The sequence below is a fragment of the Lipophrys pholis genome (assembly GCF_963383615.2).
Source record: "Lipophrys pholis genome assembly, chromosome: 19".
Classification (NCBI taxonomy): Eukaryota; Metazoa; Chordata; class Actinopteri; order Blenniiformes; family Blenniidae; genus Lipophrys; species Lipophrys pholis.
The window spans coordinates 15,211,321-15,235,101 of NC_137647.1; the positions used below are offsets into that span (position 1 = coordinate 15,211,321).

The 23,781-nt window shown below is 41.6% G+C and overlaps 1 protein-coding gene across 1 annotated transcript in view; it reads right to left on the reverse strand.

The window, feature by feature from the left end:
* Positions 1 to 21,200, reverse strand: part of adgrl1a (adhesion G protein-coupled receptor L1a) — an 89,435-nt gene extending 68,235 nt beyond the window's left edge. Inside the window, exon 1 of the mRNA XM_080487590.1 lies at positions 20,744 to 21,200. The gene's annotated coding sequence lies outside the window, so the exon portion shown is untranslated. The remainder of the gene's footprint in view (positions 1 to 20,743) is intronic.
* Positions 21,201 to 23,781: the final 2,581 nt, after the last annotated feature.

The window sequence follows — 23,781 nt, forward strand, 5'->3', positions numbered from 1 at the left end:
GGGCTTTGCAAGAGAGAGACGAAGGAAAGAGTGTGAGTGAATGGGAGTCAGAAATGAGAGACTAAACAATCTCTGAGGCTACAAAGGGCTGGGGGGACTTGAGGTGCAGTCCAAAGGCAAAGCTGGGAGAAAACAACCACCATACCAGCTCCTTTATTTTTTCTGAAGTACTGCAAACATACAGTAGTTAACCAGACATACCGGTGATGTAAATCAAACAGTAATGGAGACATGAGGAGAAAAGACTACAGAGACAGCAGCACAGAGGGGAGCCTGATGGGAAAAGACAAAGAGGAGGGGAGGGAGAGTTGGTGAGGATGGAGATTGAGCATATAAAAGAGTTGTAATTCAGCTAACGAAATGGGAGCGTGGCAGATAGTAGAAAAAGAGTGTGTTAAAGGGAGGAGTAAATGACTGACCAGAGAACATTCTGGTGTTTTGGAAAAAGTTGAAGGAGAAACTGAGCAGAGATGAAAATGGAAGAAGGTCAGAGATGCAATGCAGCAGGAGAAAAAGAAAAGATAGTGACAATAATGTGTGAATGGGAGAGGGAAAAAAAAAAGCCTCTGGGCTTAAGAGGAAATTCGAAATGACATAACCAGGGGGATAGAAAAATGGCAGCGTGAAGTGAAAGAAGAGCTGATGAAGATGGAAGAAGACCTAGGTGTGGAGAGTGGTCTTTAATCAAAATGTTTTTTAATTAATTTTTCAATTAAGGCACTGCTCGTTACCTTTGGCAGACACAAGAGATGACATTGCAGTCGTACAGGAGTCATTAATATAATGATGACAGATTGGCGCTCTTGTGGGACTGCCTCTGCTCTGTGACAGCTGGGTCCTCCAAACAACGTCACCTGACTGGCATGACATCACCTAACCTCATTCAATTCAGCTGCTCGCGGTTCAGAGGGCATGCCCATTACGACACTGCCACACCACACATACTTGGCTCTGAGAAGAAGGGCGATGACACCGACAGAACAGTCGCACCTTTCCTACTCCCGACTTCACTCTGTCCTTTCATCGTTCAAACAAGGACAAGGACCAAACAAAACAGTAGAAGGAGTGAAATCCTGCCAACCTTTTTCACAACAGCTGCCTGAGGTGTACTTGTGTTTTAACATCATACTGTATATTGCCTCACAGGCAATCAATCACTTGGAGAGTTGAGCACGTGCATACAAATTCACGTACACATCCACATACCACACACCCTGCTGAAGCCTCACTTTCTTATACACTGTTGTCATGGCAACCCTATTAAGGGAGGAGAGTCAGGCTGCAACTCTTGTGAAATCGGTCTCTCCTCTAGCTCTCTGTTGTTCTTTTACACACATACGCACACTTTCCTTTTTCTTTCACTGCCAGCCATTTCTATTTGTCTCCCTCCATTACATCTTCCTCACCCATTGTCCTTCTCCCGCTCTTCTTGCGTCACCCTTGGCACAACTCTCTGCCCGTTCCTCTCCATTATCACGTTACCTTTTAATGGCCTCACCTCCCACGTCTCACACACAAATAAATATGTCACCTAACTTCTCAAACCATTACCATGTTTGTATGTCACTTTGCCGGGTCAGTGTGCATATGGGGTGCCGATATTTGTGTCTGTTGGTCTCCATCCCTGTCCCTCCTTCACCCATTCTCCCCCTCTTAGAGACACAGACTACATCTGTGATTGAGGCACCACCTTTCTTCTTGTGCCCTCTCCAATTAAAGGGGAGATTTACAGGGGGAATCAGTCAGAGGGCAGACTTGGAGGACAGCTTTAATAAGGGCTCTCTGCAGCACCGCTCTCTTTTTCATGCTCTCTAGCCTTCTCTCGTAGGAAGATGGCTTGCCATTTAGCAGTTGCAAGGACAGGAGACAGGAGAAACAGGTTACATGATGACCCCTCCCTGACAGGAACATTAAAAAGCCAGCCAACCAACAATGATCGATCCCACTTTGTGTGTACCACATTACTGCTAAAATGATCACATGGAAGCAGCCTCTTGAATTCAACAGTTAAGCCACATATTATTCAGGCTCATGCTCTGAGACTCAGCTGCCACATTAGTTCCAGCAGCCATCCCATCCATCTTGTAGTCCGCTAACAGTTGGTGGGCCCACTGTGTAGGTTCACAACTTCATGATATTGATGGCTTTACAAATAACAGAAATAATTGTTTAGAAACTACAGCAGTTCAGAAGATATTGCAAAAGAAATGCTACATCTTCCAATGACTCTGCACTTATTGCTGTTATTGCTGGTCCCTATGGGCCACCTGTTTGCCACAAGCCAGAGTATCAAGCCTTAACCCTCGCCGATTCTGATCCACTCCAACCCACTTGATGAGCTAGATAACACAGTATGGTGGAGAGCACACACAAGATGCCCCCCAGAGAAATAATCTGGAGATACGACGAGCAAATGCGGAGGCAAGCAGCAGGGCTCTGGGTTAGCAGGCGGCCCGCATGATGAGAAGAGAAGGAGAACAAAAGGAGGGGAGACAGGAATGGAGGGAAAAAAAAAACATTTTCACTGGAGCCAACGCAGGGAAAGTAAGGGAAGAAAGTGAGGGATGGTTCAATGGAAACAAAGGAAGGGCAGGACGAGTAGGGGGTACTTTTCATTAAATGACACAGAAAGAAGGCATTAAAAGAGGAAGAAAGGGGAGAGCTGGAGAGAAGAAATAGGTGGTGAGATTTGCAGGGATGAGAGTGGAGGAGAGGAGAAAGCACTAGAGGAAAACAGATCTGCTGCTACTACACATGGATGTGTATCCAGCCAGTGGCTTCCTGGGAGACACATAGTAGAACTTACCGGAAGCCACCTCTCACATCACTCTACAGGCCAACAAGTTTGTGTGTGCAGAAAAGCCCAGATACATTATTGCTGTTAATAGTCATGCATGTATAATGCACCGGCCCAGTGGTGTGCCTCTGTCTAAGTATAGCACGGGTGTCTCTTTTGCATGCGTACTAGTTTGTTCTTCTATCTCCGGTTGGATTTCAGTGTGAGCTGCACGACCCCTTTAGCATCATAGCGGTTGCTCTCAGCCCTGGTGAGGGGGAGGGTTTATAGTGGATAGAGGGCTGGTGGGAAAGAGAGAGCGTTTATATTTAGCTCAACACACAATCAGCTGGGAGGATAGACCAAAGATGTGATGCACTGTCTAATACTTACAGTATGTACTGTTTGTGCACACTGACCACAGAGTAGTTGACTTGCAGCACAGATACCGTGCTCAGGCCAAAAAGCAGCTACGGCATGAGAATTGCCTCTCAAAATGGAGGGGCGCAGAGAGCTCTGTGTTGCAGCGTGGCTGTTATGAATATTTGAAGCAGCCATATCGCAAGGCTCCTGGTTGTTGCTCGAGGGGGAAACATGGGCGCGGGCAGAGAGTGGTTGGCAGTACAGATAGACCGGGGTAGAGGGGGGTGGCGGGCAGTGGCGGAGGCAGCGGCCCATCCTGAGGCTGGCAGCAGGCAGCTCAGTGAATGAAAGCAGGGCAGGTCATGTGTGGGTGGGGAGGCGGGACTCTCCTGCTGCTGAGACAGATGCCACGGTTGTTAGGCTTAATTTCTTCTGCCAAGCACCACCCAGCACTGGCCAAAAACAAACTCAAATGCTTGTGACCAGTGTGTGTATGTGTGCGCATGTGTGTGTCTCAATAGAGAGAAAGAGCACTGTTTGATTCGGTATCAGACTCAAACAGGAGCACACACAAGCAGAGCAGTAATCGTTTACTCTTCAATCCTATCCACCTCCTTCCTCTGTTCTTTCTTAGCCCTATCTCCATTTCTCACCATCAATCTTCCTGACTCTTTCTAGTTTGTCCTTCTCCTCCTCTTTCCATCTTTGCTTCATCGTTCCCTCTGCAGCAAAGCTGGCTCCTACTGCAGTGAAAAGAAAAAAGAGAATGTATGGGGGCAAAGGGACTGAGAGAGAAATAGAGGAGTGAGAGATAAAGAAAGAGCAGTGTGGTATTTGGCTCAGTGTTGCATTATTGGCTCTGGTTGATCTGATCTGAGCAGATTACAGGAATACAATACTCACAAATCACCGTTCTGCCTCCTGAGCCTCACACCCTGCTACACGGACACACACTCAAAACAAAAATGCTAATGCTCACACACACACACACACGCACGCACGCACGCACGCACGCACGCACGCACGCACGCACGCACGCACGCACGCACGCACGCACGCACGCACGCACGCACGCACGCACGCACGCACGCACGCACACACACACAGCCTTGAGCGAACACCCACACCTGTGGCCTGTCTAGCCACTTCTATATTTGCTGCTTTTACATTCACCGCTGCTTCAAAATCATTCATCACACTGCTGCCTTTCATGTCAAGAGGCATCACCCATGCAGCAAGACATAATTACTATTCAACTAGTAATTAATAAAAATGAATACAGTGGCGAACAGAAAATCTTTTATGAACTTATTGCATTTTATTTCCATAATGCAATCAGTCTAAAATTTGATATCTGCTTCTAATACACAAGCTCGATCATTCTCTTGACTTCTCTTAACCAAGATGAAGTCGGGACTGTTGCTGTGGGGGCAGGGCAGCATCTTGTGCCAAGGCCAGTGTGACATGTTTTGCCTCTGTACTTGGACATTAATTCAAGTATTGATCACATTTGCGTTAAGTACGAAGAAAAAGAGAGCAGAGAAGTCAGAAAAACACCAAACAAAATTCATCACAACAGCCAGCATTGCCATTAAGGAGGCAAAATGTTGCGGATGGAAAAACACACACACTCACATTCCTCCGCATCCAAGGACAAACACAACATACATATACATGTGCATCTACAAAGCTGAAGGCAGTTTTGAAACGGCAATGCAGCTTCCTAACCTGGTTCCTGCCATTCTCGGAAACTCACACACAGACAAAACCTCCACATTCATTTCATCTGCAGCACAGCCTGTCTTTGGATGCCGATCCATAAACATTGATTCACACTTCGACAGCACTTATTCATTTATCTATTTACTCATTCATTCACTTACACTTTTTACATGGAAAAATGGCAGCTGTTGTGGCTGAGATCTGGTAACTGATTGACTCATGTAGGATTTTTTTTATCTGTGTTCATTGTTTACTCATTGAAGACAAAAATGTCCGCTATTGTATGTTGTAAAAGACTTCGCCAGGCCTGTGCATTTTTCGATCAGACAAAATACAAAATAAACAAAGCACTCTCCACCTCCTGCTGTATTACGAACTGAAGCATTGACGTTTTACAGTCCTGACAGTAAGTTGTCAATGTGAGAGTTTCTTGAATAAAACGGAGAAAATCCAGCACAGTGGCGTGTAGTGCTTGGGGGAAAAAAAGATGCAGCTGCACATGCGCATCACATTACAGATTCTCGAGTTGCCATTGTGGAGCACAACAGTAATCTCTCTCACACATAACACACAATGGTGAAAGCACTAGGAACGCGAGTCATGGTGTCTGGGTGGTAGACAGGCCTCAGAGACAACAACGGTGAAAATTAAATTCCATTTAAGGCTAATCCCATTTCCAACCTCTGTTGAGTCTCACTGCTATTGTGACAGTCAAGGAAATCTGTCTCAATTGTTCCATTGCGGGAATTGATGGTGAAACACGATACAGCATAAATAATGGAGCTTGATCACCAAGCGACAGACCCTGAAGGAGACGAGAACAGAGTTATACAAGAATGCTGCAGCCAATGGTGGAGAGAGCGGGAGGCAGAGCTACCGTAAACAAGACAGTGAGCGAGGCAAGGGCGCAAAGCAAAGAAAAACTGAAAGGCCGGTCGAGAGTGAGGGGGCAGCAAACAATGTGTGTGCATTTATGCCATGCAAATTATCTTGACATTTCATAGGCAGTATTGTTTTGCTGCTCTGGTACTGACAGCGACAAGGTGAGGGGGTACGAATTTGAGCACACCACAGATCGTAGGGCAGACAATCGCCTCGTCACAAATGTCCCTACATCAACCCCGCAGCACTATCACATACCTACGCATAAGCACAGCCATGCCTTGGCATTGAAAGTGAATTGGCCACTGGCATCCCAAGGGAAAGAAAGCTAGAATAAATTATCATGCTGCTCTCTAGTAACAGCTCCTCTCTAATCAAGGATTGGCAAAGCACAGTGTTCATCTTCCTATGAGAGTAAATACACTCATGTATTACATGAAACAGAACGGTTTCCACTTGCAGCATGCCAAGAAGGGGGACGGGTTTACTATTTAAAAGAGTTTAATCTGGACTAAAAATACAAGTCTTAATTTTGGTACCCTGATGATGACAAGAGGCAAGGATAGAAGAAGACCTTCCTTGAAAAAAACAAAACATCTAGCACAAACTCACTTGCTATAATTACGCAGAAGATGAAATGAGGTGTTCAAATGTTGCTGTATTTATGTGCCAAAAGAGACTAGAGACATGCTCATCTCCTGGGCTCATCTAAAACGATGGAGAAACGACAGGAGACTGACACATAGAGATAAATGTGCAAACACCATCCTCCTACTTTCCCTATTTACATTCATTTCACATCCAACTCGAAATTCACATCCAATTTTACAGTCAATTCACGTCCAAGCTGGCACTCAAACTCAGCCACTTGTGCATGCAGTCTGTATTCGCAGGTCAGTGTGGTTAAAGCTGACACTTTCTGTCAACACACCCATCACTAACCCCCATTACTCACTCAGTTAGTCTCCTCCATCATGGCTCACTCATTCATTTGCCTGCACGCGCAGATGTGCAACAACACCCCCACAATCTGCATGAACGCACACAAACATACAGTCATCACCCACTTGTTTGCTTAGCAATTTGTTCATTTGCTCAGGCCTTCACTTCTTCACAATATTCTCACCCACTCTTCTGACATTCGTTCATTGTCACAGCCACTTGTGCTCTCACTTGGTCCCCCGATCTCTGCCACCACTCTTGAGCCACACAGTCACTCTTTCTTTCATCTACTTGCTTCTTCTACCTCTCACCAACTGAGCCCTGTCACACTGTTTTTTTTTCTCTTTCTATGTTGCGTATTTCTGGAGCACACTTCTTTACCAGTCTGTTCCACCCCTTCATTAAACCCCTGGATGACACATCCCTTCACCTCTGCTCATCCTCCATAACTCTTTACTAAGTCAGCCGTCTTCCTCTCAATATAGATTGCTTCCATCCATTTCAATGTAAGATTTAAAAGCTCCTTTAAGTGCTAATCAGGTTGTCATCCGTGCAGCCAAAATCAGAGGCTTGATAAATAAAGGCTTGTCTCTGTTGGCTAGTGGCTCACTGTGTTTAAATAGGTGACACCGGAGTGCATTCTAAGCACACCAGATCGATGCCAGAACCCCTGGGGTCTCCTGAAATGGTGAACAGAGACAAAGCTTAGCGCTCGATAATCACGTAAGGATAGGCAGCTTGCTCCCTATTTTCGGAGAAACTCTCCCTGGACTTGTCCTTTTCTCCCCCCACTTTGTATTCCCGTCCTCTCATCACAACAGGCATTTTCATCTCACTGGTTATCTCAATTGCAAAAACATCGATACCTAAAACATTTATTTCCATACATAACTCAGGGGTAAGCTGCTACACAGGGGGAAGTGCATTAAAAAATACCAACAGACTCTCCAGTAACTCTTATCTTTTATTCCTCGACCCAAACGCTCTCTGCTATCCAATCATCCCATCACGTCCCGCTATGGCCAATTTACTGCTATGTCTAATCCCTCCTCTGCAACTGTTTGTGCTCACTTGAAATAAATATCACCAGCTCTCACTGTCACCCGTCATGCTGTATCACTAAAACTCACACTCTGCTCGCATGAAAAGAGAAAATAAAACACATGCAGGACCCAGCTAGGCTCGACAGACACACGCTGTCACTGACCCACACCTACACACAACAACACAGTGAACCCTTACCTCAACCTTCTTTAACTCTCCTCAGCGCCCTACATCATCTCACCTTACATCCACTTACATACCAGCCCCATGGCCCCACACCCTGTGATGGTAATATAAAGGTCCCCCTCTCCCTCTGTGGCTCTTTTTCCTCGCTTTGATTTTCTGTCCATCAAGGAGGCGTGGATTAGTGCTCTCTTGTTTATCTGCTCGTCAGTTTTATCTATCTATCACTAAGCCATCCGCTGTGCGGCAGCGGCCTCAGCACTGCATTAATCCCCTATCAGCCGGCCAGCCATCCATCACCCTGCTGTCTATCACGTCAGATCCATCATCCGCCCATCTGTCTCACACTGCCCATGCTCGGAGATGATCTCCTCAGAGAGCCCCACCACCAAGTCACAGCGGGTGTAAGGACATCGGGGCAGGAAGAAATTAGAGGGAAATGCAAAAACAAAAGATGTGACAGAGGGAGTGAAGATTATACCCTGCTCTTTCTTCACTCTTGTCCTCTCAGCCAGTATCCTGCTCAAATACTTCACTTGCCAATACTTGTTTATTAGATGTTGGGTTTGTTTCCTCGTAATTTGTTTGTTTTCGTCGCCTGCTAATTCTACCCAGTGGGACAAATGCCAGTGGAGGGAAAGATGGCTGCGAGGGTCATAAATCCCATAAAGCCCCGATGTAGTGAGAAATGTGGCCCCTCCTTCTACGACATGTCAGAGCAAGGAAGGGATATTGTCTAAAGCCTCCGGCTTTAAAACAGCTCAATATCTCGGTTCATCAGGGGTCATTTGTATTTCCATCCATATCTGCTTGCATCGAAAGGTGAGTGAGGGGAGCATATGAGCAGGAGAGAAGGTGACTGTAGGGCAAACGTTAGTACACTTGCAGAGGAAGGGGAGTCCATACAGGTGCATGTAAGTGTAGGGTGCAGGGGCAAGGGAGTGGAAACAGACACATATTAGGGGAACCAATGAGCACATAGACATTTAGGTCTGTAAACTGCAAATGGTAGGTGTGCATACAGGTATGTATGTGGGCTGAAGCACTGTAATTATTTAGACTAGTCGACAAATAGAGTCTGTGAGGGCAGAAAAAAATTGTTCAGAGGGTAACAAAAAGAGCCGAGGACAAAAAAGGTTAATGCAGATGCTTTTAGACCGTTATTACACGGGAAAAACATCCCAGCTTCTACAAAAGAAAGTTAAAAATGTAGTTTAGCAGCTTTTTAGTCATCCAAAGAAGAGATGTGTATGGAGCTTTGTGAGTAACGTCCTTAAGGCAATTGCACGATTATGGTTTTCAGCAACTTGATCTACTGTGTGGATACAAGTTGTTTGATGCAACTCAGCCAAGCAAAATATTTTTTTCAAGCCACAAAGTAAAAAATGTGGTGAGTTTGTGTCTGTTTTGCTGTGATGATGAAATTATTGAGGCCCTTCAAACAGCCTCTTGTCATTTTGAGTTGCAAAACAAAAGCCACTTTACTGTTGTCCAAAAAGTGTGTTTCTTTGTTTTCTAGTGCTTCGCATGGGGTTTGGAGTTTAACACACCACTCTGCAGAAAATCTAAATATCAGAAAGGATGAATGTACCCAAGTACAGCTAAAGATTTTGAGGTCAGCCAATTTCATTATCCATTCTTTAATCCTGGCTTTAATTAAACTAAGATAATCCAGTTAACATAGCAACATGACAGCTGCCATCAATTGCATACAACCTTAATGTGTCTATGATCAGGTTAGTGTTAACATGACCTCTTAGGCTGTTCTGTAGTTAGGTATTAAAAGCAGTTGCTGGACAGTGCTGGAGGTTGTCATTTCTTTGTGCATCTTTAAACCCAGTTAAGAAAATCATGAAATTGCAGTCAATACAGTAGCTATAGCAATGTTTTGTGGCTTTTTGTGCTGAAATCAATAATATGAATGATGATTAACATTCAACCATAATTCTTAAAAAAGAAAATCCTATTTGTTCATAAGCCTCAGGATTATTCTCTCAGCATTTTTAGTCACATTGTATTAAATATACAGTGTAATATAATGCAGCAGAAATGTCAGTGGAATACAAAATGCTGCCCTTTGCATTTGCCTGAACCTGCATGGTAATAATGACCTGAGCTGTACTCCAAGTCAGATGATTAAATAAAAGTATATAGCAAGAGTCCTAATTTTTGCATGTGTTTCATTGCATTACATGGTTGTGTTTACCCTCTGTGAATAAGCTACCTCTCTCCCTGCTTGTTTCTTACCACTAGAGCCCACAATGGGGCTCTCAATAAAATGAACAAATGAACAAACAAATAGCCTTCAATACCTACAGCAGCAAATATAATAATACACAGCGATACAGGAGAGCTACATTTCAACCCTCAAATCTCACTGATGGTCTCTTTCATTTAGTCTGCTGTTTCACTCCTGTGTACCCTTGCAGAATTTCAGGATTACATTTTGTGCTGTGAAGTGTTTAGTGAACAGAACTACCTCTGTAGATGCAGACAGTCAAATGACAGTTGAAAGTCTGTAATGAAACTAGTGGTCTGCCGTTACATGCAGAAAATGGGGAAAGAGATGTGTGAAGCTTCTACTTTTATCCATAATGAGTCTAAACAAACATCTCCAAACAGATTCTCTTCTTCTACAAGCAGCCGAATCGGATGAGACAGCTGTCAGAAAGGATCCATATCCATCCTGAGTTAGCTCTAATTAGGGAACTACTCTCTCTCTTTGACAGATACTGCTCAATCACAACGCTAGTGCTGAACACTGCTGCAACCCTACAATATACAATGTGCAATTGCAGCACACAGTGCCGTTACACAGAAGCGCCTCACACACAGCATGCATTCAAACACAGTGCACACATTCATAGACTGTGCTTGGACTGTGTGTCTGCGTGCATTTGTGACGGTATACCACTTCACAGGAATTTAAGCTGAACATACATGGGTCAAGCCTGCATGAGATATGTCATTTTGTTACATGCAGTGATAGCATGATGTTGCATGTGCAGGAAAAGAAGGGAGAGATTCCAAATATCCCTGTTCCAATAACTGGATGACAGATATGGTCCATAACAGATGCACAACCCGTTACACAAATACACACTCAGGGAAAGGCACACAGTTATGAGCACCTGCACAGCCTTGTAAACACATACCTAAGTTATTTCACACACACTGAATTAATCAGCTCTTAAACAAATAGCTGAATAAATACTGTGGATAGCCAGATCAATAAAATAAACTCAATTCATTTGAGTTCACAGAGATGTCACATTTTGCATAGTTCTATAGCACACTGATTAAACTGGCACCACATTAATTCAGTAAATCAATAAAACCAATCTGTCAAATAAATCAAGTCGCCCGGACAACTGGAGCCAATTGGAGGGCAAGAACACATTAAAATTCCGTTGCTCCAACTGCATATCTATGTCAAGCAGGCAGCACACTGATTTGCTGTGAGGATTCCACAATTTGTTGAATGAAAATGATTAATCCATGAAACAATAACCAGGGTGCCAAGAAGGCACATGGTAATTCTATAATGATCAAAGACTCAATTAAATCCTTTCCCATTCTGTTCTCTAAATGCCTCTGTGGTTGCTGAAAATGTGTGTATTTGTGCTTTTGGGTGGTTGCTTCATGCTGTGCTGTGTGTCTGTGTCCCTCCCACTCATCTTGGAGCTGCGATGTGACTGGAGGTTAAACTTTGGTCAGATGACGTATTTTGTGGGGTTTATATGTTCATACTATCGCACTACATGAGCACGAGGGAAGAAATGGTAATCATTACTGCATAATGACCCCAGCCATATTCTGACGGACAAGTCAGTGAATCCTATTAGAAATATGTGCCTCATCATTGACCGTGTAATCTTTTGTAGTGCTTATCGTTCAGATATTTCATCATCACACATTCAACATTTTGTCATGTTTCAAATGAACGCATCAAAGCACTTAGTTGCTGAAAATTGCCGCGCTGCAGTGGAGTTTTCAAAGATTCAATGAGAAAAGAAAAAAAAAACTGCATAACCATAAAGATAACCCGGAGATTTTGCTGAGCATGCATGATCAGTTTTAGCAGCACCTTACCTCTCACTGACACCGTTAATTCAACACATGGGTCAGAGTTGTTGAATTTATGCAAAGCTCTATTCAATTATTTGGCATTAAACATTGCAGCCTCAATCTTCAAAATTACAAATCTTTTATAAGTGTCTGCAGTCATCTGTGTTTTTTAAGCTCACCAGCTCTGTTGGATTTCAAATCTTATAACTTCACATTTTTAGAATGACTTAAATACTTTATATAGTACAAAACAAGATAGAACATAAAAACATTAGTTGTGCATTTTATCAGGTTATTCAATCAAATCCTGTCTTGGAAGTGGCTTGTTTGAGCCCAATATGTAACAACGAACCAAAATGTAACGACCCAAATTGTTATAAAATATAATGTAATAAAACCCGAAATGTAATAACTGGTCGATAATGTAACTAAAGCGCTGAGCCCAAAATGTAACAAGTGGTCAATAATGTAAAAAGATTTAACAAGAATTTAAATGTGATCTTAATAATGCTTATAAATTATTTTGTACTGATGATTGGAGAAACAGATTACACATTATAGAGAACAGAAGACTATAAATGAATAAACTGTATTTAGATATACGTATAAACAAATAGAACTCATTCTTTATGTGTAATAAAATTATTACAATATCAGGGGAAACATATTTTGCCTGCTCCATAATGTAATATTAACAGTTTTTAAGTTTTGGGCTCAACGTCTTGTTACATTATCAACCAGTTATTACATTTCGGGTATTATTCCATCATATTTTATTACAATTCGGTCATTGTTACATTTCAGGCTCTAACAGTGGCTACTTCAGTATTTAGTTTCCAAGCTATTTATAATTTGAGGCCTTTTCTCTCTAAAGTTTGCGTTCTTCTCCCAGCGTGTTTTTTCTGGGTACCCCGGCTTAATCCTACAGTCTACAAACAGGCGTTTGAGATTATTGTTGACTAAAATTGTGTGAATGTTAGTGCATATTGCTGCTTCTCTCTCTCTCTCTCTGTGTTTGACCTGTGTTGGATTTGCGATAAGTCCAGTGTTTACGCCGCCTTCCTCTATCGTCGGCTCATATAAGCTGGAGGCGGTGCACTCACGACCCTGAACTCGATACCATGAAGACGGATGATGGCGATGTACTGTGGCTCACAACAAGTTTGATAATGCCTTAATTTATGAAATGTGTCCATATCACTTATATACAGCAAACTACAAAAAGCACTTCTGAACAAATAAATTCACCAAACGTTACCTACTAACTGATGAATTAAAATATATATCAAATTACGCCAAGAAATGATCATTTTATAATGCATCGGTTAAAATGGAAGCTCAATGCTATTGCTCTTTATTGCTCCCAGTGCAAATAAATAAATAAATAGATAAATAGTGCAACAACAGACTACAACTATGTACTAATAAATACCAGTCATAGTAATAATAAAACCACGAGTCAGATATAAATACAAGGAATGAAGGTCAAAGGTTAATTATGTATCAGCAGGAGGCCAGGCAGTGATCAGAACTGAGTTTTTGGTAAAACCGGTTGTCAATTTTATGTTGAGATCAGGGGGGCGTGTTGTCAGCAGCTGCTGAAAGTAACTAAAAACTTACTTGTAATCTAACTTAGTTACTTTTAAAAACAAGTTATCAGTAAAAAAGAGTAAAGAGTAACTAGTAATCAGTAATCTGATTTCTTTTTCAAGGTAACTGTGGCAACACTTTATAAGTAAATAATACAGTATGTGATCTTTATATGAATAAACCACTGACTTAATTTCAAGACTGAAGATTTGAACTATTGTCTTGTTAAACACCCACCTCCACCTGGAAACAGGTTTTCATTGTGACGTGAACTGAGCAGCATCGAGATTAATTTCACGCATTTGCTGCATGAGTGCAGAGGCTAACAATATAAGACCGATGTTGTAGTGTACCAATTTAACAAAAAAAAAAAAACTGCAGCAATAAGGTTAATATGCTGTTGCACTCATTCACTTGTGTGCACAGTGTCAGAGAGGTGAATCTATGATACCACAAGTGTGAGTAGTATTTTCTTGTGGTTTGCATCCATATGTGTGGAGGTGCAGAGGGTATGAGGATTGGAGAGGCGCGGCAGTGGGAAGTCTCAGGTGAGGCATGCATAGTCCCAACATAATTATAATCCTTAATTAATCCACCTTGGATGCTCGCTCGCTTTCTCTCTCTCTCTCTCTCTCTCTCTCTCTTGCTCTATCAAAGTTCATTGCTATTAGTGTTTGTGGACTTTTTTCTTTCCATCCTGGTGCACCTCCCCCTCCCTGTCTTATCTGGCACATGTCTGTTATATGTGTAATGCTCTAGGTGTTTTTGCAGCTGTTTATGAATATATGTGCCCCTTTCACACCTCTCTCTGGAAGCCTCATCTTCCTTCACCCTCCCCTTCCTCCCTTTTTTTTTTTTCTACCTGCTGCTCTCCAACTCCCATCCTGGCAGACATGAAAACAAGCAGTTTGTTCTGGTCCCATGTTGTTTCTTGGTGTTGCCTCTTCTCGCAGCTCACAGCATGGAACACAGGGATGCACAAACACAAACATGCCTAACACCATATACTCTAAGGGGAGACCTGCTGACACAAATACGAACCCACCAGAGCCTTTCTCTGGAGACGGACTCAAGTGAGACTAGGGTTAACATTGCTTGTAAGGGTCCTATTTATATACATGTCCATTGTAATTCTACTGTTTGTCCAAATGCATTGATGGCTTCGACAATAGCCCTTTTTTTTGCACACGGATTTTGTTTCGGGACTGCTACGCCTTTATTCCGTCCCACCGTCTGTGTGAATTGCATGGAGGCCTAACAATTTGTTCCGCCTCTAATACGCCTCTATACCGCCTTCGAAGATAGCATCAGAACCAAGATGGTGTCTACGCAAACATGCTTGCTGGCTCACACACACACACACAAGCCTGCACATGCACGCACAAACATACTAACACTGGACTATTGTGGTTCTTTATAAATGACTGAAACCAATATAATAAACAAGAGCAGCTCTGTTCCTGCTTTGGTGCAAAATCACTGTGTGAAAGAGTTGAATAGCTCATGTGAATGAATAAGGGCAAAAAGCGAGGAAGTTGACTTTGTAAATGGAGGTGTAATGAAGGAACACTGGAGTCCTGCAGCAGCAGAGAATGGGTCTGCACATGGCACTAAGTTGAAGGTAATGAGGATAAAGGTGTCAGTATTGATGCTGATAGAATGAGAGGACCAGGTGTGAGGAGGAGTGACAACTACCACTGCCACTAACACTCAGTCTCCCACTCCGTCTATTTCGGCCGAGCCAATTAAGGGGGCTCACTCGCCAGTCTGGTCGGCAACTGCCATCCAGCTATCAGAAAAAAACATAAGGATTGATTGGACAAGCTATTAGGTCAATTGATCTATGTTTCCTTTCATCTGTGTGCTCCTCCGTTTTCAGATGGAAAGGTTGGATACGGAAAGCTCATCCAATTACCTGAGGACAAAGGTTCAGCTTGGACACCACTGATAGACCATCACATTGTAGCTTGAATTTAAAGTTTCTCAATTCCACTCTTCTGGGAGTTAAACTTTGCTCTAATATATGCTGAAAGATTTCAAAAGTGCTTTCAAAAAGTTTTGTTTTTATAATACATGGGTTGCATAGAGGTGAGACTCCAGTTGATCTCAAGAGGCGAGAAGTATTTTTGCCATTATACACCAGGACCTTCCCGAACTGATTCACTGAAATGTCAAGCAACCTACAGAGCAAGAAAATACTGATATCTTATCCTTATTTTCAAATGTTGGCAAAATTGTGGCATAGGGCCTTTCAACTCATGGAATATGTGTTTAGTCATGAAAACTGGTTAACAGAAAGAGCTAAGAAATGATTTTTGACTGGCTTAGGCATAATCTGAACTATCAGAAAGAAATGGTTTAGCAAAGCTCGCGAGGAGAATTTGATCGATGAATGAATGAAGTAGACGTTTCTCTCAGGGAACCAAAAGCTACTTTGACCATTTTTATAAAAAAATTGAAAATACCAAAGAAAATCTTAAAAATGGTGGCCCATTACAAACAGCAGGTAGTTTTGGTTTGTGAAAACAGCAATGACACACTTTTTAAACACCAAATTCACGGTCCCCTTCCCCCTGACAAATCTGTGTAAAACTGAATGAATTGCTGGTGAGGCTGATTGGTCACATTGATTGAGCATCGCTGAGTCTTTTCACTGCTGTGCACCAAGTCGTCTCTCAGTCGATAGACACAACCCAAATACACCAGGCACTCAATCCAATGTGTTGTTACATGGGCCAATCCAGCTAATTTAACACCCACTCCATTTATGAAAAAGAGTCCTCATCGATTTTTTCTGTTCATGTGCTCTTGTTGCTCCTGCTCATTTTAGCCATGCCGGCGCCTACACGTGCTCAAGGCCGGTAGCAACTGAATTGAATTAGTGTGTGGTGGGGTTCCTGTCAGACCAGCTTCTCAATACCCACACCTACAGAGTTTCTTTAGATGCAGCAAACACCACAGAGCTGAAAAACTCCAGTCACAGGCTGCTGCATGAGTGCATGCCTAGATTCACGAAGAATTCGCAGCACAAAGCCATGCGCTTCAAAATGGACGTGCATTGCCCACTGTCATTGCACCACACTACCACAACAATAAGAGTTCCTGCTTGTTGCTCATTTTGTATCTCTCCACTCCGCTGCGATAGTCTGCACTCTTCGTCCTTTTCCATTTTCTTTCCCCCGCGTCATCTCCTCGTCTCTTTCTTTCTAATCCATCATTGTATGTTTATGCTCTCAATCTGTAAACCAACATTTAAAGGGAAAACAACCAACACATTACAAATAGTCTTAGAAAACATAATAGGGTATTTTTGATAGCAATAATTAGCCCTAAAACAGCTGTTAAAAACCATTTCCAGTGTGTTTTGTTAGTAGCGGTGAAACACTCAACCACAAATACTGTCATTATAATTACAATGGTTTTCCTGTCAGGACAAGTTTTACCAGGTGGATGACTGACAACCAACAAACAGGCACCGCCAGGAAAACAGGGAAGGAAGAAAAGCTACCTGGTTCTGCACAACAAACAGCTTCTAGGTCAGGCCAAAAAAACCCAAAAACTGTCCGACAGAGACGTCGCACTTTGACTTAACAAAAACGGGCATAAAAGAATCCTTTCTGGCCATGCGCATGGGGAACATAGGTACACACTACCTTACGAGACAAAAATAGACATGCATCCCGTCACTACCACATCCATCACTGGATACCTCCGACCTAATAATAGGCAAGAGGCTGAAGACACATCTCTCATCATGCACTCCAGGGATGCCATGACACTTCATTTGAATGATTTTGTGAGCTATGCCACTCAGAAATTAGATTATAAAAAAAACTTTTTCAAAAAAAGTCCCTTCCAGATACGACTCAATCCTACCGAGGCTTGTTTTTCACTCATTACAATTGCAAATATTTTTGGGAGCAACAATAAATCTATATGACTGCAGGACACGATAAATCAAAATGAATCCCCTTGTTCTGAAACGTATGCGAGGCCAGGGATTTCCATGCTCCTGTGCATGGCTTGTATTTCTAATCGGATATCATATCTGGAAACCTTTCATCATGAAAAGGCAACTAGGAGATTAGGTCTCTCATCAAAAAATATACTGCAGTGCCTCTGTAGGAGTCTGTACAAGCACGAAATATTCCCCATTAATTCCCTCCCTGAGGTTGAACTAACTTAAAGTGCCAGCATATGTTTACAGTAAAGTGTGTGTGTGTGTGGGTGTGCATGTGTGTGCGTGTGCGTGTGTGTGTGTGTGTGTGTGTGTGTGTGTGTGTGTGTGTGTGTGTGTGTGTGTGTGTGTGTGTGTGTGTGTGTGTGTGTGTGTGTGTGTGTGTGTGTGTGTCTACTATGACACTATATTTTAAATTGGAACGGATCAGACATATTACTATTAAATGCACACTTGTCCAACACATTCACTGGGTCAGAGAGAAAGGAATCGCTGCTGGAACTGAACATTTAAAGCTTAAACTCGAGCATGTTTTGTCTGGTTGTGACTATTACAGAAATCAATACTGGCCTGAAGAAATGAGTGGCTTTAATTATTGGATTGTGGTACCAAATGGCACATTTTAAGTCATTATTGATTTCTAGTTTGTTTACTTTTAATAATTGTTTTTGATAAATCAGTACTGATAGGGTAACATTCACAACCACTTTATAATAAACTGAAAAGAAATTAAATACGGATAATAAATTGCTTTCACACAGGGAAAGGAATGAATGGTGGATTTTGTAAATAAATTCTCACAGCTGTTGTACATATAGTATTCTTCCCTGCCTCTTGGATTATCATATTTGCTGACTCAAAAGTCTATTGAAACTGCAGAATAATGTTGTGAATAACTGTAATATATTGAAAGCCAAACTTATTTTCATTTCACGCCATCCATTACGTGATAAGGATGTCAGCGTTCCTCATAGGTTCAAGATAAATCTCCATGCAGTGTCAAAATCAACAATCTTTTTATTGGCATGGAACATTCAATATGTGTTGCTTGCTGTAATTAACAGCCATGGTGGGAAAAATAAAAAAGTGTTAACGTGATACCAAAAGCTTTCAGCATTAAAAAAAAAAAATTTCAGGAACATTTCTCACTTTATTGTTCTTACAAGGATAGATGCGTTGTGTTTAACTGTCCTGAGAGTGTGAAACATCATAGGTCATTTTGTGAAATTCATGTTAGTGTTTTATCTTCCTGTTAACATATTCATTTAGTCATCTTCACCAAAGCGCTGTGGGGGCACATACATATTGCACAAAGGAGCCAAGCAACAAAAATCCAAAGCAAAAGTAAGAGTATTCATTATGGGGACTCAGCACTGCTTTTCATATTGTCAGTGTGTATGTGCATGAATGAGTGTGAGCACTTCCAATTGTGTATGCACACCCAAACTGTCAATTAAAGCATGAGCTCATGCGTTTGTTGTGTGCACTGAACACGCCTCCCTTTAATAAATGCATTCATTAAATCTGATTATTTTCATTTTTGAGCACAAAAATGGGCAGGCGCGGTGTTTCCTTCACAAAAGTACTTTCATCTAAATAATATAGTCAACAAATTGTGACCACGGCACTGCTAAACCTTGAAACACTGGCACAGTCATAAATCTAATTGTGATTACTGACTTATTAAATGTCTGACCATCATTAATGCCATGCTAATATATGACTATTATTCAACCACAGAAAGCCGAGAATAATTTTTCTGATGGTGATGTGACACACAGACAAGGGGGAAATAAATCCCTCTGTCTTCCCGGGGAGTGTGTTTGGCAGTAAACCAATTCCAAGTCTGGCTTCTTGAATGCCCAGATAACGCAATCAGACAGTTGCAATATTGCTGTTTTACCACCTGAAGAATTTGAATTTCATTCAGCCCCTTCAGAATAGTAGACATGCCAATTTTTCCCCAAGAATTGGCAGGACAAACACAATGCACCCCGGTGAAATGAGGAAAAGGCTTACAAGCTGAAAATAACTATTTTTCTCAGTCTTTCTCGTGTGTCTCCTCAGGTTTAGTTTTATCATAATAAAACACAGCAAGACAAAAGGTTTAATTTCATCCATCATGACTACAATATAAGCCGTTGATGCTTTTATTGGATATTTTATTATTAAATTGGGAATTAGTGCAGCATAGAAATATTATAATGGCACCCCAGTTCCCAAGTTAGGAACCCCGAACATTATGGGGTCACATTAGATTAAATTTAGATGTAGTCAGGTAGTTTTCCTGGTGTGGCTTCATGCTCTAATGGGGCGTTATTACAACAAGGAATTTATCACTTTGACATTAGAATTTTCTCTAATTGGGATTGGAAGAAGCCAAATTTTATAGAATTTCTCACTTGGTAGGGGACACCCTAATTTATTCCTGAAGGACTCCTGGGGCTCCCCAGACCTCTCTGAGGGCAGCTTGCCTATAGGTAATGATCTGACGATGTACAGGATTAATGGTGTAGGGGACAGAGTGGTCCACTTACTCTGCTGCTGCACACTTGACTCTGATGCGTTTTTCCTCCAACACTCAATAAGAGACTTCATTTTATTTCTGTCGAGGAAAAAAGTTGCCCCAAATAATAACAATAATAAATAAACATGCATAAATGCTGATATTGTATTGCGTTTATTTATACATCACTTATTTTAATACTTTTTTTTCTTTTTTTTTTTTACTCATTCATACTGGTAAGTTTTTTGTTGAGGTTTTTTTTTCCCCCAGAACGCAGAACCCAGAACATTCACCCACTAAGCTTTTATGAGGGAAATAAAGTGTCCTTACGAATCTCACGGTTTGTGTGCATGAATTCAGACAGTGTGCAGGCCACGGAGCAACGCACAGGCCCACTAAAACGAACTCATTTAAAACATCCAGCAGATATTCTAAACAAGAAGAGACTGTTCTTCTTGTTGTTCATGTTTTCAGCGAAAACATGAACTCGGTATCTGATAAACTATAAAATACAAATAAATAAATAAATAAATAGATCCGATCACACGCCTCAACACCTCGCGCATGCTGATCCGTGAAGCCCGGTGTGTGCGCATTGCATGTCGCTACTGTGGCTCTCATATCACTTGTGTAAAGAGCAAAAAGGTCAAATTAAAAAAGAAACAAGAAAAGAAAAGAAAAAAGAGAAAGCAATGTGCGTCGGTCCTACCTTGATTCCGCCAATCTCCTTCTCCTGGATTGCTCAGTGCGTCTCATTCATTCTGGTTTCCCTCCTCCTGTTCTCCCCCTCTTGGTTATCACTCGGTTTCTCCTCTGGTGCGCTCTTCGTGCGGATGCATAAGAATTAAAAATTAATAACCTGCTATCTTAAAGACAAACCGACAAAATAAAAATAAAAAAAATGGAGTAGGAAAAAAAAAATCCACCCAAGTCAAAATACGATGAAGGCAGTGTCGGAATATCCTCACGAACAAAACAGATTGTCAGGAAAATGCGCCCGTGCGGGCATCAAAATAAATAACAGCGACGACACCATCGTCCTGGTTGAGCCTAACATGCGACGAAGGTTGAAGGAGATGTGAGATTGTGCTGGAACAGGACTGAAGTTGTGATCGTGTCCGTCGCTGGTTAGAGGGTAAGCATGTGAGCGATTGTGCCACCCTCGCAAAAAAAAAAAAAAAAAAAAAAAACCCGTCTGCGTAAAGCGAACCAGGTTCTTGGATGACTGATGTTTTCCCGACACTCTCCACCGTTACGCACGCAGCTCCGCGGGGTTGGAATTACAACAGTCTGCAGGCCGTATGCGGTTGTTTTGTGCGTCCTGACGCACCGAGCGGGTCACTCGTCTCCAGTTTCCTTGTTTGTCGGCAGGCAGCGCGCATTGCACTCTCATCAGGACCATTCACACGGTGCGTTCAACCTCTGCAGTTCTGCATCAGGCCTATTACAACACGGGCGCATCCGTCATTGCCTTTCACATACAGTTTGGTGACCCAAAGACAGCGTCAAAACAGTCTTTATAACCAAGCCTGACTCAAGGCAGGGAAATATATCACTTCTGCCCGCCCACTAGTTAAATTGCTTTCTCACGTTGGCATTTTCTTTTCTCCAACAGCCTCCTGGTTTTCTAAGGTGGAGTGCACAAACTATCAGAAGTAGCCCACTTACAATGAGAAGTGTAATTCTGAACACTGGCACCTTCAGCTATCCTCCACAATGTAATGGTTCACTAAAAAGTTAATTCAAAGAAGGCATATTTTGAACAACCTTCGGAGCACTTCTCAAATATAATGAGCTATTTTACACCTTTCTAAGAAAATTAAATACATGTGCTCCCACAACTCGTGATTATAAATGCTTCTCTCACAAAGAGGTTACTTGAGGTTTCTGAAAGAGCAAACATGCCATAAGAGATGAAGTCGCTGCCCATGTGGTTTCAGGAAATCAGCATATGACTGAACCTTGCTGTTCAAGAGCACAAACTCCCTCAGATGATGTGTGAAAACAGAGCCTGCGTTGAATTGTGTATTTCAGAGAGTGATAAAATGCATTTTTAAAAATCTGGCAATTTTCACACTGCATGCTCGGAGAATTAATAAACACAGCTATAACAACATTGTGTGGGAGTCGTTTAAATGCAACCTTACAATGACCGTTCCTACCGATATTAAAGGATTGTTCAATTATGTGCATAAAGAATCTGAATGTATGTGAATTGACTTTATTGCCCTGAAGTTCACGATTCTGAGAAATGCGAGCGCACTAATTCTCAGAAGGAACAACATTCTTAAGATTGCAGTATACCACTTGATTCCACAGAAATGCCTTTTCCCAGAAGATTATATTTCCTGGTGAAAGAATAGTACTAAAGTGGCTGTTCAGAAGTTCTGAAAGATGCATGTGACTGAAAAGAAATGAAATTGTTTGTTGAATCTAAAGATATGTAGAATTATAATTGTCAGATGATGAAACGCATTAGTCAACAGTTGAGAAATGAAATGAATATTTAGTGCTGGCACACAATGCTTTCAAAGCAAAGGTCCTGATATGCAGAATTTTACTACGCAGGCCTGAAACTTTTCACACACTGGTGTTTCTGGTGAGTGTGGTCAAAAAGTAATGCCTCCCCAGTTATCGTACCTTTAACAATGGCCAAGCAAAAGTCTCTTTAACCTGATCTGTCCTTTTAAATAATGTCACATCCATGTAACATAGAAACATGAGATGTCACAAAAGTTTTGTTTTAAAGCTGATCCCTCATCCTACGATACACCCAGAGGGTCTTGACACACGTCCATCTGCTCCCTCTATCTTTAGGACACACATTGTGAGATTCCAAGCCAGAAATTATTGCTTATGCAGAACCATATCACATGTTCATGGCATCAGCAACATCCTGAACTGTAGACTTACAGGTCAAAAAGGAGAAATGCTGAATTTGATTATTCACTTTGTCAATGGTGTAATTGTAGCTGTGATGATGTTTTTGGTCAAAAATGTATATATGTATATTTCGGCTACTCTACATTCCCACTTCATTGTACATGAACTTGCACTGCAGTATACAGCAAAACCAAGGACTGACAAACCTGGGAAACATAATAATAATAACAATGAATCATCTGTTTCGCTATGCCCTATGCCTTTTTAACCAATGTATTCATTTACACAAAGCAACATTATAAAAACACATTTCTTTTTTTTACACAAAGTTGAATAATTAAGCTATTTATTCTTAAACTAGTTAATACATGTCACTCCTTTTATGCATCATGGATGCTAAATATGATGTGAGATATATATGACATTGCAAATGTTGGGATTTGAAGATAAAATTACTGAGATCCTGCAGACATTCACTGATTCAAAAGAAGAGAACACAGATGCTACTAATAAGAAGTTTAAGTTTTCTGTAAGGCTCGTTGAGACATATTTACCAGTGAAAACTCGTAATTGGGGATATTGTGTAAATGAAACTAATGAAGAATGAAGGTACTATTCCCATCCAAATTACCCTTATTCAGAAAGTCACATAGTATCAGTGTTTAGAACAAACTGTGCTTCATCGGCTTCATATGAATTGAATGTACATGCAGAATGTTACTAAGACTACAAAAACAAATTCCTTTAGATATTTTAGATTTTTAATTTTTTTTCCAATCGATCATTCTTGATAAATGACACTAGTTCTGGGTTAGTTACCAAAAGTTTTTTGTCTAAAAGTGGACAAGAGCTAGGTTATGCTGC